General features: G+C 36.6%; 1 long non-coding RNA gene across 9 annotated transcripts in view; it reads right to left on the bottom strand.

Moving 5' to 3' along the window:
• LOC147374048 (uncharacterized) overlaps nucleotides 1–16,935 on the bottom strand; it is a 364,526-nt gene that overhangs the window by 217,955 nt on the left and 129,636 nt on the right. Inside the window, exon 3 of one of the 9 annotated variants that reach the window (XR_015162368.1) lies at nucleotides 6,736–9,077. The exons of the other annotated variants lie outside the window; for them this stretch is intronic. This is a non-coding gene — a long non-coding RNA (uncharacterized LOC147374048). Of the gene's footprint in view, nucleotides 1–6,735; nucleotides 9,078–16,935 lie in introns of those variants that run through there. 9 annotated transcript variants of the gene reach the window in all.

Raw genomic sequence — 16,935 nt, 5'->3', positions numbered from 1 at the left:
ATTATATGATCATTCTAGTCATGATTGACTTAACAACTCTATTAAGACATCTTATCTGGAAACCACCATCAGGCAGCATGCTGTATAACTGAAGCTGCAACTACCTACCCACTACCAGGGCCCTACAATACTGCCAGCAGTGCCCTTGAGAAAGGGCATGCCATAGAGAGTTGTTCTCTTGTCTGTGGAAATGAGATTGTAAGTCAGAAGAGGACAATATGGAGTATAAGAAGTTTTTCAACCTAACCCTTGCATGTAAAAAGCTAAAACTGAATCAAGTAGATTGAGTTTACACACATACACACACACACACACACACACAGAGATGCAGGAATAAGAAAAAGGTGGTACTATTATAACATTCAAAGCCTTAGACTCCCACAAAAACTTCTTAGAATAAATAAGTTTAGCAAGGTTGAAGGACACAAGCTCAACACATGAAAATCACTCTTATTTTGATATACTAGTAACGAACAATCTAAAGTCAAGAAACAACTCCTTTTACAAAAGACTAAAATATTTCAGAATAAATTTAACTAAGGAAGTACAAAACTTCTACAATAAAAATTTCAAAGTATCATTGGAAAAAATCAAAGTAATGTAAAGACATCTATTTAGTATTGATGGATTGGAAGACTTAATCTTGTTAAGATGGCAATGCTCCCCATGTTGAACTACAGATTCAATTTAATTCCTCTATGAAAATTTTAGCTACCTTTTTTACAGAAATCAAAAGCATATCCTAAGATTCCTATGGCGTTTGAGGACACCCAGCATAAGAAAAATAAGGTTTTTGTTTTTTTTTTTAAAGAACAAGTTTGGAGGACTCACATCTCCCAGTTTCAAAATTTACTATAAAGTTATAAGTTATAGTAATTAATGTGTGAAAATAAAAATGAAAGTTCGTCACTCAGTCCTGTCCAACTTGTTGCAACCCCATGGACCATAGCCAGCCAGTCTCCTCTGTCCAAGAAATTCTCTAAGCAAGAATACTGGAATAGGTTGCCATTCCCTTCTCCAGGGGATCTTCCCTGCCCAAGGCTCTAATCCGCATCTCTTGCATCTCCTACATTGGCAGGCAGATTCTTTTGCCCATCAATTGATGAATGCAAAATGCAACATATCTATAGAATGGAATATCATTTGGCCATAACAAGCAATGAGGTACTGGTACACACTAAAAAAGTAGGGGAACCTTGAAAACATTATGCAAAGTAAAAAGAGCCAGACACAGAGTCCATAGTATATTATTTCATTTAATGAAATCCCAGAATAGGAAAAAGAACAAGAAAATTAGTGGTTACTAGAGACTGCAGCAAGGGAGGAATGGGGAGCAACTGTTAATGGGTATGGGGTTCCTTTTTGGGGTGATGAAAATATTCTAGAATTAGATTGTGACAATGGTTACATGAATATACTAAAAGTCCTTGAACTTCACACATCAAAATATAAACTAATAAAATTAAATAATTAAAAATAAGCTTTAACCTCCACAACATACTGTCACTTAGGACCTAGGAAGGCTAAATTAGAGTAACATTAGATGTAACTTCCCCAGTGGCTCAATGATTAACAATCTGCCTGGGGTGCAGGAGAAGATCCCACGTAGGAGGAAATGGCAACCCACTCCAGTATTCTTGCTGGGAAAACCCCCTGGGCAGAGGAGCCTGGAGGACTATAGTCCATGGGGCTGCAAGAGTCAGACACGACTGAACATGCATGTACGCAGATGTAACTTACTAGAGTTGCATGTTAGTTCAGTCGCTCAGTCATGTCCAACTCTTTGCAACCCCATGGACTGCAGCACACCAGGCCTCTCTGTCCATCACCAACTCCTGGAGCTTGCTCAAACTCATGTCTGTCAAGTTGGTGATGCCATCCAACCATCTAATCCTCTGTCATCCCCTTCTCCTCCTGCCTTCAATCTTTCCCAGCATTAGGATTTCTTCCAAGGAGTCAGTTCTTCACATCAGATAACCAAAATATTGGAGCTTCAGCTTCAGCATCAGTCCTTCCAATGAATATTCAGGACTGATTTCCTTTAGGATTGACTGGTTTGATTTCCTTACAGTCCAAGGGACTCTCAAGAGTTTTCTCCAACACCACAGTTCAAAAGCATCAATTCTTCGGCACTCAACTTTCTTTATAGTCCAGCTCTCTTACATCCATATAGATGTAAGTAATTAGAGAAACTAATTAGATGACTATGTTTTAAGTTTGTTGAGCACTTTTGTGGGCCTCATGAAAACTTCAGAGGAAATCATATTTCCTAAGAAGGCTGGTAAGGAGAATATATAGTCCATGCAGAGCAATGATGGATCCCAGAGGCCTCAGGAACCACTAGCATGAGAAGAGGGGATTAACTCTCACCAAAATGTTCAAGAAGGACATTTTTTCTTTTTGATTCAGAATTCTGTTCAGTCATGAAACTATTCTTTATCTGCCTTAAAGAGAATCATTTTTCTTAAAATCTAAAATCTTATTGGATATTGATTTCAGTAGTAGTGCAAATATTAAAAAGAAGTAAATGGACTTCTAGAAGCACAAAATTGTGATCAATTCTTTAATTATATTTTTGGCCATGAAAACATCTTACTTCTATCTTTTTAACAGAACTACCTAGCTTAATATACTGTCGGTGGATGAGTCACCACAGCCAAATTATTTACCCATTCCTTACTAGTACACAGACACCACACACACACACACACACAAATTTAAAGAACTTTCTCATAGAAAGCTCAAAACGAGTAGTGGGGGGAAAAAAAAAAAACCTCTCCCATTTTTATTTTTCCATCACTCAGTTGCCCACACAGAAGGCAAAAAAATGTTAGGCAATTTTCTTGAGAGCAAAATTATTTTCCAATTCCCAGCTAACATTTGAAATTTAAATATACAAAATATCTGTGAAAGAAGTTTCTTAAAGACATGACTGATAGAAAAAAAGTTTTTGTTTTTTTTTTTTTTTCATTTACCTTTAATGTGTATGGTTTGCCCAGCTAGCAGAGCCATTAAAAAGCTGTTAATCTTTCTCTAGATAGCCAAATAGATCACGGTGCTGGCAAAACAACTCAGATCCTATAATTTTGTAAATAATGTTGCTTTTAGCCGTGAAGCTAAATGCTTTGAGATATTCTGCTTCATCTTCAGGAATGTTTACTTCAAAAAGCTTTATTAAACTTCAAAACATTTCTCTTGCTAGTTTTATAAATTTATAAAAGTTCTTTCATTTCCAAATTGGCTAACTAGGAAGATGGAGGACACTCCTAAATCATGTTCACATACCAATCTAGATTCTATTGAGATTGACAAAAAGACTTAAATATTTATTTATAAACACCCCCTAGAAATCAGTGCCAGTCAGGCAACAAAGTCGGGGGTAATATCAGGTCTTCAGCCTACTGCAAAATTGGAATATGTAAAACATAGCTAAAATTCAAATAATCTTCTAAATCTGAGAAAAATTATTTAAAACATTCTAATGTTATAGTTTAGAAACAACTATTTCACTCAGATTTTTTAAATTATCAACTTTCCCAATTTCTACATTGAGAAATTTTCATATGAGTAGATAAAATATACAAGTTTCATCCTATTTTTTTTCCTGCATAATATGGTTATAGGTTTTATTTTTTTTTAATTTTATTTTATTTTTAAACTTTACAATATTGTATTAGTTTTGCCAAATATCGAAATGAATCTGCCACAGGTAGACCTGTGTTCCCCATCCTGAACCCTCCTCCCTCCTCCCTCCCCATACCCTCCCTCTGGATCTTCAAAGAATGCCATTTCCACCTATACAATGGCATGTGAAAATTAATTTAGCAAAAATTAAATTTCTCAATAGTTACTGTGTGGAACCTCTCTAATAAGACTGTAATCATTATATTTCTCCAAAGATTAAGAAGTTGTACATTTAATTCTATAATGTCCTTCATGCCGGGATGGCATCAATGAATCCAGAAAATCGAACATACCTTAAGAAACAAAAACTAATCATTCCTAGAGAACCCACAATATTATTTAAATTATTAGTATTTGTGTTAGACAAAGACATCAAATTTAAAGCCAGTCGTCTAGAGCACAAACCAAATAGATCCTGAAGACACAGAGTTCAAGGTGCTAGATTTTAAATTAAACTGAAGTCAACAAAGCAACTCTATAAGCTCCAAGTTTTTCGTGATGTGCTATATATATATGTGTGTGTGTGTGTGTGTGTGTGTGTGTATATACACACACACACTAACAGCAGTGATTATTTTGATCCTAACTTGTCAAAAAATGTGGCTTTTTAATTCATAATGAAAACACACACACTTTAAAAATACAATTCAGGGTGGGATGAATTGGAAGATTGGTATTGACATATATATACTACCATGTATAAAATAGATAGCTAGTGGGAACCTGCTATAAAGCATAGGAAGCTCATCAGTTCAGTTCTCTATGATCACCTAGAGGGATGGGATGCGGGGGATGGGGTGAGAAGGAGGCTCAAGAGGCTATACGTATAGCCTCACTGTGCAGCAGAAACTAAAACAATGTATTTATACTCAATAAAAAATAATAAAGTATATGAGAGGAAATACAAATAAAATAAATACACACTTCAGTATAGTAAAAGCCCATTTAATATCACAGAAGAATTCTTCTATTCCCCTTTGGAATAGTGCCTGGGACACTGGATACCATAAAATTTCACTGACTGATGAAATTCAGCCTTTTAAGAAATTAAATCTTTGTGATTCTGATTATATCCTATTTTCACTGGCTAGAATAGAATGCCATGCAACATAATTATTTTTATTAGTTTAATGTACGAAGATGATCACAACATAACAACTCTATTTTTAGCCTTTTTCTAAAACCACAATTTGATATGAACGCAGTGGTAAAGGACAGGATGATCTGAAACCCGATATGAATGTGCCTCAAGGGACCAGCAATGTGCAAGGAAAACATTTTGCTACTGTGCTCGGTAGCAAACGAATTATGGATTTTGCACTCACAAAGTACATAATGGCCCAAAGTCACACCATCTTCACACTTCCAAGTATGCTACAGTGGAAAAGAGAGTTCTGGCTTTTAATTTAGTACACTTTCTCTATCCTTTCCTGTATCTGGTTGTGATGTATAGTGGATCCATCAAGTGCATGACATTTCTTTAATTAGCAGGATAGTTTGTTACTGAAATTTCACTAGTTTTGTTAAACATGCAATGGACATGTAGGAAGATTTGATCATAAAAAGCTTACTCAGCAGTAGGTTGTACACCTCTTCTACTAAAGTCTAACTTTGCATGGTGTCTTCCAAACTTCAAGAGAAAGAGACTGAGTGATTAACTTAAAGCATTTTTGCTGAAGTCTGTCTTATTACAACTGCATGATCTCAAGTGTATTTTTTGATAAGGCGGCTAATGTTTCACAGGCATACCAAATCATGGAATATCTGTCATGAAAAAACAGTGACAAATTCCAGACATTTCTATCATGAGTTATTAGAATCATCACAGAACTCTCAGAGAACAAGTTCATCTGTCTTGTCCTTAGGAGCCAGCTCCTTAGAGGCTTCTCTAAAAGGCCAAGTATGTTCCCATACTTGGGGCTGGAGGCAAGTCCTCGAAGAAATGAAACAGGCATTGTGACCACTGAATCAATGGTTACCATCTTCCAGATTGTTTTCAAAAGCTACATTTCTGCCTCTCAGAGAGCAGAGTATGGCATTAAGAAGTATTAAGGATATAAATCAGGAAAAATGCCAACAAAAGTAAATCATTTCACAGATCTCAAGAAGCAAAATATTGAGGATTTTATTCTTTTCTATTTAAGTGACTCTAAAGTCTCAGGACTAACTGAGATCAACTATCATTACATTATCTGTTATGAATTCTTTAAAAAACACACTGACCTCATCTAGTAGTTTGTATACATGTGCTTTTATATAATACCAAAAATCTTGCCTATTTTTATCGTTTTAAGAAATTAAATTTCCTTAAATTTACCTAAATGTAACTTTATACAATTGAGGAAATAAGAAAAAGTGTTATCCATAGTAAATTCTCCATTTTAAAATTTAATACTACTTTGGGGTATTGAGAATATTCTGATTTCACAGGAACATGACATTACAAATTAAAATATCCCAGGCTCTGACTTGAGAGTATTTGAAAAACTACTCAGTGTATATTAGGAGATAAAATGAAGACATAGCAGACATGTCAACTCTAGACTCTGATGCTACCCTATCAGAGTACGACTCTGATACTACCCTATCAGAGTACGACTCTGATACTACTCTGATCTAACTCTAATCCTAACCCTAACTACCATAAGTAATTATATGAATTCTCCAGTGTTCCCAGGTAACATCCAGATTGGAAGAAATGCAGAGAATGACAAACCATACTTTACTGATCTGTTATCACTTTACAGAGTATGTTAAATATTGCAGTGAGGGACTATTTCAGTGGGTTCCCATATGGCAATTACCTTATTTCCTTTCAAGGATAAAATGAAAAATTCACTACAAGCTAATATTATAAGAGCTATTAACAGGGCAAAGGTTTCCATGAGCATAAGATTCGAAATGATCAAAGGCAAGGGTTATGGTCTTTCAGTGCAAACTTCGATAAAATAGAAAATAAGATATGGAGGTTGGTTAGAGAATCTCTTTTTTGTTATTTAAATTTGCTACTTTATTTTGAAAGATTTCAAACTTACAAGTTCAAAGACAGCATGATGAATTCCTATATATTCTACTTTTGACCAACTGTTAACATCACACCACAATTCCTGTCTCACTCCACTCTCCTATCTACACACACACACACGCACACACACCTACACATGGATGTACACACCCACATGCACATATAAACCTATGGACACAGATGCACATGAACAGAGAGAGAGAAAGTAACATTCCTCCATTTTTCCAAACTATTTTAAAGTAGGTTTTAGGCATCATGACATTGTTCTTTCAAAATACTTTAGCATAAATTCAAGAATAATAACATTCTCCTGTGTAATCATAATATTATTATCACACCTAAGAAAATCAATGAAATATAATAACATCTAAGAAAAAACTATATGAAAATTTTCCCATTGTTTCAAAATATACTTTATCTTTTCCAATCTGGGACCCAATCAACATTTACACTTTGGATTGGGTTATTGACTCACCTTTGACTTCTTGAATCTAGAGCAATTACCCTTCCTCTCTTTATTCTCGATACTACTGAATACTTTTAAGAATTCAGGCCAATTATCCTGCAGAGGAGTTCACATTATTGATTCATCTTGTATTAAGATTCAGGTTAAAAGTTTTCCAGGCAGAACACCTTATGGTGACCACTTAACAGATCAGAAGACCCCTATTAAGCTTCCCACCACAGGCAATGGAGAACTTGATTACTTATGGTTTCTATCATAAAGACAAATTTACCATTTGTGATCAAGGAGTAATTTATGGGGACAGTGAATTGATTACCTACATTTGAAACAAATTGGGAGTTACAAACAATAGTGACCTAATTTTGTCATCCCTATTTTTATATTAGCTGACATTCTCCTATGAGAAAAGTTTTCCAACTTCTCTCTTCTCTCAGATTATATATCCTGTTTTTTGTCTTCAGTAACTCTATGGACCCATATTTCTTTTTTATGTACTCAATATGTTATAACCCATAATCATTATTATTCTTCTTGAAGCTGCTCAATATTGCCAAATTTGGGCTTCCATTGTGGCTCAGCTGGTAAAGAATCTGCTTGTAACATGGGAGACCTGGGTTCTGTTCCTGGGTTGGCAAGATCCCCTGGAGAAGGGAAAGGCTACCCACTCCAGTGTTCTGGCCTGGAGAATTCCATGGACAGTCCATGGGGTCACAAAGAGTCAGACACAACTGAGAGAATTTCACTTCACTTCACAAGCTGTTTTAAGTTGGATTCTATGTCATTACAACTTGTAGTTTCTTTTGCCCAGATAGTAAATCCTTTATTTTTCCAAGGAGTCCAAATTTCTTTTAGTAGTGAATAGTATTTTAAAAAATCAAGATGTATCATTAGACTGTCTAGTTGCTCAGTTTTTAGGAACAGTATTATACTTGTCTCAAATATAACATGAAAGTTTTCTTTTTTCTATTTACTGAAATAATGTAACAGAATTGCATGTATTTTTTTATGGTTTCTTTAATTCTCCCATGAAAACATTTTAGTATAAAACTTTTTGTGGGATAGATTTGTTGTTCAGTTGCTCAGCCGTGTTTTAACACTCTTTGGACTGCAGCACGCCAGGCTTCCCTGTCCTTCACTATCTCCCAGAGTTTGCTCAAACTCATGTCCATTGAGTCAATGATGCCATCCAACCATCTCACCTTCAGTCAGTCCTTTCTCCTCCTGCCCTGGTCTTTCTCAGAATCAGGTTATTTTCGAATGAGTTGGCTTTTTGTAGCAGGAAGCCAAAATATTGGAGCTTCACCATCAGTCCTTCCAATGAATATTCAGGGTTGATTTCCTCTAAGATTGGCTAGTTTGATCTCCTTGTAGTCCAAGGGACTCTCAAGAGTCTTATCCAGAACCACAGTTCTAAACCATCAATTCTTTGGTGCTCAGCCTTCATTATGGTTCAACTCTCATATCTGTACATGACTACTGGAAAAACCATAGCTTTCACTACACAGACCTCTGTTGGCAAAGTGTTGTTTCTGCTTTTTAATATGCTGTCTAGGTTTGTCATAGCTTTTCTTCTCAGGAGTAAACATCTTTTAATTTGATGGCTGCAGTCACTGTCTGCAGTGATTTTGGAGCCCAAGAAAAGTCTGTCACTGTTTCCATTTTTTCTCCATCTATTTGTCATGAAGTGATGGCACCAGATGCCACAATCTTAGTTTTTTGAATGTTGAGTTTTAAGCCAGCTTTTTCACTCTCCTCTTTCACCTTCAAGAGGCTCTTTAGTTCCTCTTCATTTTCTGCCATTTAGGGTGGTGTCATTTGCATATCTGAGGTTATTGACATTTCTCCCAACAATCTTGATTTCAGCTTTAGCTTCATCCAACTTGACATTTCACATGATGTACTCTACATATAAGTGAAATAAGCAGGATGTTAATATACAGCCTTGATATACTCCTTTCCCAATTTTGAACCAGTCCAGTTTCATGTCCAGTTCTAAATATGATAGTTTATTATTTTCTTTATTCCATAGAAATTTGGTTTGTTTAAACTTGCAGTCTCAATTGAAGTCAATTTTGGAGATTATGTTTTCCTAATAAATGGTACTATTTATATAAAATCTCAAATATATTTTGAAAGAGGTGTTTGAAATTTCCTCTTTTTCAGAGATGTTTCCTCTCATACTTTGTTTTTGCATATTTGGATTACCTCCTTACCCTCCCCCAATTTTTATTAGACCAGTTCGGGTTTTGTCTATATTATGGACTTTATTTTGAAAAGTCAATATTTTATTGTTCTAATGTTTCTGTTTTATATCTCATTGTATTTTTATATTTATTCTGTTCTTTACTTTTTTCGTTTTCAAGCTGTTTTAGTTGGCAATATACCTTACGTAAGGGGCTTTCCTGATAGCTCAGTTGGTAAAGAATCCACCTGCAATGTGGGAGACCTGGGTTTGATCCCAGGGTTGGGAAGATCCCCTGGAAAATGGAAAGGCTGCCCAGGCTAGTATTCTGAACCGGTCCATTGAATTGCAAAGAGTCTGACATGACTGAGCGACTTACTTTCACACCTTACATATGCCATTCTTTCATTTTGTTGTTTTGTTCAATTGCTAAGTTGTGTCCAACTTTGGGACCCCATAGACTGCAGCATGCCCTGTCCTTTACTATCTTCCGAAGTTTGCTCAAACTCATGTCCATTGAGTCAGTGATGCCACCCAACCATCTCATCTTCTGTCACCCACTTCTCTTCCTGCCTCAGTCTTTCCCAGCATCAACGTCTTTTCCAATGAATCAGCTCTTCGAATCAGGTGGCCAAAGTATTGGAGCTTCAGCATCCGTCATCTAGAAATTCTGAAAATTCAGCTTTCATTTCCTTTTATTTTCACTTAGAGAAAATTTCTTTCTTTTTATCTACACTTTCATCTCCTTCTATTTACACTAGGGAAGCCACTTAGGTTGTCTTAGGCTTAGGTTGGCTTAGCCACTTAGGCTTCCCTAGTGGCTCAGATGGTAATGAATCTGCCTGCAATGCAAGAGGCCTGAGTTCAATCCCTGGGTTGGGAAGATCCCCTGGAGAAGGGAATGGCAACCCACTACAGCATTCTTGTCTGCAGAATTCCATGGACAGAGGAGCTGGTTGGCTACAAGCCATGAGGTTTCAAAGAGTTGGACATGACTGAGAGACTAACAGAAAATTTTTAAATTTTCAAGTTAAAGCACTTTTGTCTTTGGTTTTGTTATTAATTTCTAGTTATTGTAGTATGATATGAAAATGCTATTTATATTCTTTCTGTAATACAGTTTACTATGGTTGATTTTTTTTAAACTTCTATGTACTCATAAGATATTTGATGCAAATATGTCTACCATTTACCTTGTTTTAATCTTCTATATATTTACCCATTTTTATCTATTTGAACTGTGTTTAAACAAAAACATTAAAATCTACTTACTATTGTTTTATACTAGTCTAGTTTTCCCTGTATTATAAACTTTTTGCTGTCTATTGGGTGTAAAGAGATCCATACACTTTGATCATCAGTGTGATTTTTAGCCTTCACTTTATACAGTGTCCTTCTATTTCCCATTTGCAACCCTTAGCCTGCTTTCCATTCTATTGATATCAATATCACAATCCCTGCTTCCTTATTGTTTACTATTGTTTTATACTAGTCTAGTTTTCCCTGTATTATAAAGTTCTTGCTCTCTATTTGGTGCAAAGAGATCCATACACTTTGATCATCAGTGTGATTTTTAGCCCTCACTTTATAAAGTGTCCTCCTATTTCCCATTTGCAACTCTTGGCCTGCTTTCCACTCTATTGATATCAATATCACAATCCCTGCTTCCTTATTGTTTCTTATTTCCCAAGCCTGGCCCATTACTTTTTAGTCACCCTGTATCACTTTTAGTTTAATTGTGATTTGTAAGTCAATATAAAAATTCTTCTCTTTTAGGGAACCATCCTAAAATGTTGGTGGGAATGTAAACAGTACAGTAACTATGGAGAACAGTATGGAGGTTCCTTAAAAAACTAAAAATAGAGCTACCATATGATCCAGTAATCCCACTCCTGGACACACAGAGAAAACCATACACTGAAAAGACACATGCACCCCAATGTTCATAGCCACAGTATCTACAATGGCCAAGACACGGAGGCAACTTAATGTCCATCAGCAGAGGAATGGATTAAGAAGATGTGGTACCTATATTTAGTGGAATATTACTCAGCCATAATAAAGAATGAAGTAATGCCATTTGCAGCAACAAGGATGGACTTAGAGCTTATCATACAAAGTGAGGTCAGTCAGACAAAGAAAAATATCATAAGATATCACACATGTAGAGCCTAAAAAATGATACAAATGAATTTATTTACAAAACAGAAACAGTAAAGTTTGTGCTACTGCTCTAATATCACCCTCTCTATACTTGTACACTTTATAATGCCTGAGGTCCTCATTTTTTCTAATTAGGCATTTAATGCTGGAGTTCACTTTAAGTAATACCCTTTTACTACTATTTACTGTCAAGCTTGCTCAGAAATATCAACAACCTCTGATATGTAGAGGCCACCACTTTAATAGCTGAAGTGAAGAGGCACCAAAGAGTCTCTTGATGAAGGTTAAAGGGCTTGAAACTCAACATTCAAAAAACCAAGATCATGGCATCTGGTCCCACCACTTCATGACAAATAGAAGGGGAAAAAGTGGAAGCAATGACTGAAATTTTCTTGGACTCCCAAATCACTGCAGATGGTGACACTAGCCATGAAATGTAAAGACACTTGCTTCTTGGAAGGAAAACTATGACAAACCTAAATAGTATATTCAAAAGCAGAAATATCACTTTGCCCACAAACATGTGTATATTTAAAGCTGTGGCTTTTCCAGTAGTTGTGTACGGATATGAGAGCTGGACCATAAAGAAGGCTGAGTGCCGAAGAAACAAAAATGCTTTCAAATTATGCTGCTGGAGAAGACTCTGGAGAGTCCCTTGGACAACAAGGAAATCAAACCAGTCAATCCTAAAGGAAATCAGCCCTGAATATTCATTGGAAGGACTATTGCTGAAGCTGAAGTTCCAATATTTTGGCCACTTGATGTGAAGAGCCAACTCACTGGAAAACTTTCCCTGATGCTGGGAAAGATTGAAAGCAAAAGGAGAAGGTGACAGCAGAGGATGAGATGGTTAGATAGCATCACCAACTCAGTGGACATGAATTTGAGCAAACTCCAGGATATATCAAAGGACAGAAGACCCTAGCATGCTGCTTTCCATGGGGTTGCAGAGAGTCAGATATGACTCAGCGACTGAAAAATATCAACTATTAACTATGTAATAATCAATAAGCCCTTTCTGGATGTCCCTTTTTCTTTTATTTACCTCAAAAATTTAACTTCTGTGTTTCAACGGATTACAACTATAGCATTGAGGTACTGGTCTTTAACACTTACCCTTATCTTACTTAGAGAAGGCAATGGCACCCCACTCCAGTACCCTTGCCTGGAAAATCCCATGGATGGAGGAGCCTGGTAGGCTGCAGTCCATGGGGTCGCTAAGAGTCGGACACGATTGAGAGACTTCACTTTCACTTTTCACTTTCATGCATTGGAGAAGGAAATGGCAACCCACTCCAGTGTTCTTGCCTGGAGAATCCCAGGGATGGCGGAGCCTGGTGGGCTGCCGTCCATGGGGTCACACAGAGTTGGACACGACTGAAGTGACTTAGGGGCAGCAGCAGCTTATCTTACTTTTATTCTTAGAACTCCACAATGATTCCCATCAAGTTCCCCAGTTGTATCTTAGTTAAATGAAGCTCTTTGCCTCTAGATGACTCAAAAAGGGCTCAGGATGTAGAGTATTCCCTGGTTTTACATTGTTAACATTTTAAAAAGCCTTGCTGTGTTAAGGACAAAATGACTGGATAATTCCTGACTCAAATAAGTTAGTAAAAAATATTGCACCAGTGTTATCTATCAAGAACTGTGAAGGGTCTGGGATTTTACCCACTAGGAAATTAATAAGCTAGATAGCTACCTTTCACGGATGTTTGAAGAAGACATGAAACTCCTTGGCCAGAGACAAAGGACTTTATTACTCATGGCACAGCAAGAAACATGAGCATCAGCATATCTGTATCACTTCCTTCTGTTCCAAGTCCTACAAAGGATGATGCAGATAGGCCCCAAAGAAATGAGTGAGCACAAAGTGGCTTGTGTATTATATCTTATTGTATTATACTGTATATTGTATTATATTGTTTACTGTATTATAGAAAAGAAATCTTGAGCTTGGGGAACCTATATCTTCTACAGTGAATGGTAAGCATGACTGCCCTTTGCTCCAGAGGGAGATATTCTAACTTCCAAGGCTGTTCATTATAAAAAGTCCTGGAAAATATAGTCTAGGGGAAAAAAGACAGTGCCTCTCCTTAAAAGCAGACAGTGAAAGATCCATAGAGAATTATGTCCCAATATTACATTAATTTGTATACTGCCAATCAATCTTTTTTTGGTACACAGACTCCTCAGAGATTTTACTGATGTCATGCTTCCTGTTTAGTCATGGATATAAGGCAATGATTCTGTAGCACAGCTTATATAAGCTATTTGGAAAAAAGCTCATGAGTAACATATCTCCTTCCCATTTTAACAGTTAACTTTTTTCTTGGATTCCCTTCTCTATTGACAACTTAGAACTGTGTGTGTCATGACAAATGGTAGGAGCATATCAGGAAACTGAAGGGGTCATCTAGAATCTGCAACTTAGCTTCCTTTTCTAAACACTCACTGAATGGCAAGAACATACCTCAGAATAATTTAGAAACTCTGGGTCTAGGATCCAGATGGCAGGACATTTTAAAGCTCCCGAAGGGATTCCAAATTATAACCAAGTAAAGACCGAGCTTTGTTTTTAACCTACAGATAAAAACTTAACTACCCATGAATAAAACCTAAGAGTTAATATTTATTTTAGGAAAGTTTTTTATGCCTTTTTTTCCTCCTCTGTAAAGTACAGGTATTGAATACTTCTCTCCAAATGTATAACATGAACTTGAGAACAGAATAATTATTTTCTTATTTAATATACTCTTAGAAATTACAGGCAATTTTTTTTAGCAGTTTAGCTAATAACAGAGATAAGACTATTTAACTGTTCAACCCAAAGTTTTCACGTGGGTGCGAAGAGAGAGATTTTAAACTTCAACATCAATACAATTTTCCCTGGAAGTCACAGCGATTGCAAAGCACACAAAATTATCTTAGATAACTAGTCTCTCCAATCTCTGAGATGATGAAACATTCCTCATCCTATAATTTGGAAAAAAAAGTGGGTACTTCAAGATACAGAATTCAGACTTTAGCTTTAGGTGAACAGTTACATTGTTCCCTTTTTAAAAGTTCATCTTACAAGGTGCTGGCTAAGTCACTTTGGCAGAGATACATGCAGCTAAAATTACTTTCCTTTTGCTAATACCATATATTCAGCATTTTCCTGATAGGCATACTTTTGGAATAAACCTCAGACATACACTGAATTACTCTGTGAATAAAATATTTAGCCTCCTCAGAGCTCTCAAACACAGCCTGACTTACCAGCAAAACTGCTGACTCTCTACAGTTCATGCCAGTGGGCTTCCCATATAAGCTTATCGTTTAATGGTAAGTAAAGCACTTAGCTACCTCTATAAGCCTATAATAAGCTGCCATGCAATGTAAAAAATGTCTGTTAGGAACGTAAGTGAAAATGCTGTGAAACACAAGGAGGAAGTACATCCAGACAAGCAAATTCAGTCGTAAGGGTATCAGCAAAGATTTAGAATGCTTACAAAATAAAATGCATGAGTCCCATGTGAGCACTGGACGTATTTAAGAACTGTACCAAGGCTATCCAATTTATATGATGGTGCAAATGGTAGTACAGAGAAAAAATTATCTTTGTGTCACTGATCTAAAATATTTATCTTATAATAACCAAGGATATTTATTATGTTTATGCCTTTTCTATTTTTTCATTGATCAGTATGTTGATAATGGTAGAAGTTGTAGAATCACATATGAATTTTAAAAATTAAGGTAGGAAAACACCGTCAAGATTTGTATAGATCAGTCTTATGGACTCTGTGGGAGAGGGAGAGGGTGGGGAGATTTGGGAGAATAGCATTGAAACACGTATAACATCATGTATGAAACGAGTCACCAGTCCAGGTTAGATGCACAGTACTGGATGCTTGGGGCTGGTGCACTGGGACGACCCAGAGGGAGGGTATGGGGAGGGAGGAGGGAAGAGGGTTCAGGATGGGGAACACAGGTATACCTGTGGCGGATTCATTTCGATATTTGGCAAAACTAATACAATATTGTAAAGTTTAAAAATAAAATAAAATTAAAAAAAAAAGATTTTGTTTAGAATTTCATGAACTATATAAGTATATATAAAAAGTAATTGTACTTCCCCAGTGGTACAGTGGATAAGAAGTCACCTGCTAAGACAGAAGATACAGCTTTGATCCTTGGTCTGGGAAGATTCCAGATGCAACTAAGCCTGAGTGCCGAAACTACTGAGCCTGTGCTCTAGAGCCCTCGAGCTGCAAACTCTGAGCCCTCATGCTGCAAGTACTGAAGCCAGCATGCCTAGAGCCTATGCTCTGAAATCAGAGGAGCCACTGCATAGCAACTGGAGAGTGGCCTCTGCTTGCTGCAGCTAGAGAAAGTTCACACACAGCAACAAAGACCCCAGCACAACTAAAAATAAATAATAAAAATTGACATACATACAACACTGAGTCAGCTCATGTAAGATCAAATATTTTCTTGTTTATTATCTTACCATTACACAACATTATCATTAGAATGTAAGCCCCTGGAGGGCAAGAAACAAATGCCTAGAATAATGCTTTCACATTATAAACACAATAAATATTTTCAGAATGGAAGAATTATCAAATTTTTCTTTTAGAAATATCATACGTGCAATACTCGAAACAGGAGGAAACACTAGTCAATGACACTAGTTGGCTGTTGAATTATCATAATAAGAGTAGATAATTTAAGATATTTTAAGGTAATAGCAGTATAATTCAAAGAAGTCAATGATTTTAGCAGTCAATAGAATGTGTGAGTTGAGGCATTCTTTTAAGGCAGGCAGAAATCAGAAGCCAAAATTTCCTTATCTCTCTTCTATCCCCAGACATAAACTAAGGGCAACAAGTTTTTAATTCCAAGTCTGAAAACATAGGGCTCATCTTTTAAGAAACTGAACTGTCTAGATAACTAGGCTAGCCTGCAAATGAAAGTCGTTCAGTTGTGTCCAACTCTTTGTGACCCCATGGACTATACAGTCTATGGAATTCTCTAGACCAGGATACTGGAGTGGGTAGCCTTTCCCTTCTCCAGGGGATCTTCCCAACACAGGTATTGAACCAGGGTCTCCTGCATTGCAGATGGATTTTTTTTTTTACTGCTTTTATTTTTTTTTTTAATTTTATTTTATTTTTAAACTTTACAATATTGTATTAGTTTTGCCAAACATCGAAATGAATCTGCCACAGGTATACTCGTGCTCCCCATCCTGAACCCTCCTCCCTCCTCCCTCCCCATTCCCTCCCTCTGGGTTGTCCCAGGCACCAGCCCTAAGCATCCAGTACCGTGCATCGAACCTGGACTGGCGACTCGTTTCATACATGATATTATACATGTTTCAATGCCATTCTCCCAAATCTCCCCACCCTCTCCCTCTCCCACAGAGTCCAT

This window comes from Bos grunniens, chromosome 4 (genome assembly GCF_055505025.1).
Source record: "Bos grunniens cultivar Pamir isolate PY7600 chromosome 4, Bosgru_T2T1.0, whole genome shotgun sequence".
Taxonomy (NCBI): Eukaryota; Metazoa; Chordata; class Mammalia; order Artiodactyla; family Bovidae; genus Bos; species Bos grunniens.
Note: the sequence above shows the minus strand (reverse complement) of the source record. Positions and strands in the feature narration are given on the sequence as shown.